The 2,215-nt window shown below is 40.2% G+C and overlaps 1 non-coding gene across 1 annotated transcript; it reads left to right on the forward strand.

Moving 5' to 3' along the window:
• Positions 1–982: 982 nt before the first annotated feature.
• trnah-gug (transfer RNA histidin (anticodon GUG)) lies at positions 983–1,054 on the forward strand. The gene has a single exon. It is a non-coding gene; the product is annotated as a tRNA-His (tRNA).
• The last annotated feature ends 1,161 nt before the right edge of the window (positions 1,055–2,215 follow it).

Below are 2,215 nucleotides of genomic sequence, written 5' to 3' on the forward strand. Positions count from 1 at the left end.
GAACGCTTGATCAAAGAACAGGCGATGCCGCATGGCGGTAGAAGTATGAGCATAAAGTTTTTAAAAGAAAATAGAGATTTCATTTTGAATATCTGTTCTGCTGTCATCAGAATAATGATCATTGTTTCAATCATTATTGAATTGCACATATGTTTCATAAGCAGTTGGAGCAGGTGGACAATCAGTCAATCAGTGCAACCTAAAGGCAGCAACTGCCAAATAATTCAGCAAAGCAAACACATGATCACATCTTACCACAAGAGGTCGGTAAAGGCATAAAAAGGTACAGTCTAATTAGTTCCCATAACTTAAAAAATGTTTGGAAACTCGTTGCCTCAAAAAAACAGTACTGAGTACTCACTCTACATCCCGACTCAGTACTCAGGACGTAGAGTGAGAAGAGAACAAAAGACAAAAATGAAAACACACACAAACAACTAGTCACCACTTAAAGTGTGAAGCTCCCCAAAGTGAAATCACAACCACTCTGCCGTGACCCGGATTCGAACCGGGGTTGCTGCGGCCACAACGCAGAGTACTAGCCACTATACGATCACGGCTGCTCAGAAAATGATCATCTGCAATCTTTATTGTGCCTTTTCCTTTATATCGATCTCAAACTCTGTGTCGACGATGCGCACATTTACGCACGTGGCACAGTAACAGTATCCGCATTAACTCTGGGACCTCGCGTGGTCTGACCGTAAATACATTTTGGTGCTCTTCTGCACATCGTACAGGTCAGCTGTTACACGCAGATTCAAGTGTTTACGGTGAAATAAGAAGAAAAAAAAAAAAAAAAAAAAAAAGCAAGATCCAGACTCTAACTGGCAGTGAAAAGCACAACATGTTTGTAGTTCCAATGTTGATACGACCTAAACGTGTCAAACTTAAAATGTACAGTCCTGCTTAGTGGGTTTAAAATGGACTCGTGTGGATTGGAGGTGATTGACTACATGGACGTTCAGCCTGCAGCTGAGCAGCCGTGATCGTATAGTGGTTAGTACTCTGCGTTGTGGCCGCAGCAACCCCGGTTCGAATCCGGGTCACGGCATTGTGGTGAAGCTTTTAAAGCAAATACAGCAGATAAAGTGGAACAAGAATGAGGGTGAAATGTTGGTTCTCCTGTCTGAAATCTGCGAGAGAGTTGAGAAAAAAACAGATACATGACGTTTGATATAATAATAAAAACAGGTTAATTTAAGAAGTCAACTTGTAACCGGTAATCAGTGGGTAACAAAAAGGAACCGCACGCTGTGCACTATTTAGCTTATTTTGTAATTTCTGCAACGGCTTACTGAGTTAGGGAAAAACAGCAGAAGAGTTCAGAAATTAACGATAAAAAAACTGCTTCCATAAAGTCGAAGGCATAAAGGCTTTGACTTCTTGATATGATTCATCAACGCTGGATCAATGACATTTTTACTCATGTGTTCCTACACAAAAGGTGGCACTACAAACCAAACATTGTCTTATTTATTGTAATGAACCGCTGATCTGTACCATAAGTCATCCTTGCGGGGGTTGTCGGAACTGTATGCGCAGTCGCACTAAGGACAGATGTGCTCAGAGGCATGCCCCGTAACGTGTATGAGCGGTCTGTCGTGCGGCAGGAATAAGTTGTACAAATTCCATGTAAGTTACGATAATACTTTGATAAGTATGATAAGTGTGTTTCTAATGTAAGGTATGTTGCTGCGTTTGTATTGTGAGCCATCTGAAAACCTTTTTGTTCTGTACTTACGTTACTTACATCCATGTGCTATTTTTTAGCACATGGAAGTTGTTTTTTATCTTCATTTTGAATTTTTAAAAACACTTAACCCTTTTATTTTTTTTGGCTGTGTTATGTCTTTGTTGGAAATCTTCTGTTTAATCACATTTGTTTAAATTCAGTGTCTTTTACTGTGACATGTCATCCATACTCTGATGGATTTTGCCCACTTTCAACAACTTTGTGAATAAAAATGTACACACACAAAGTCTGGTCAAAGTGTTCGTCCTTAACACGGTGCTGATCTCAGCTACCAGAAAGTCTTATCTGAAGCTGCTGTTTCATTATTAAATCTCAGGATCACCCTGTGTTTTTCACCAAGCTGGCAATGTTTCATATTAAATGCTTGTGATGCTCCTGCAGTATAACCAGGGGTGCACATAAGTGGTCCGCAGGTGCGTATTCGCTGTCAAAATAAAAGACGCGCACTAGATAAGAAGT

The sequence above is a fragment of the Pelmatolapia mariae genome, linkage group LG22 (assembly GCF_036321145.2).
Source record: "Pelmatolapia mariae isolate MD_Pm_ZW linkage group LG22, Pm_UMD_F_2, whole genome shotgun sequence".
In the NCBI taxonomy this organism is placed as follows: Eukaryota; Metazoa; Chordata; class Actinopteri; order Cichliformes; family Cichlidae; genus Pelmatolapia; species Pelmatolapia mariae.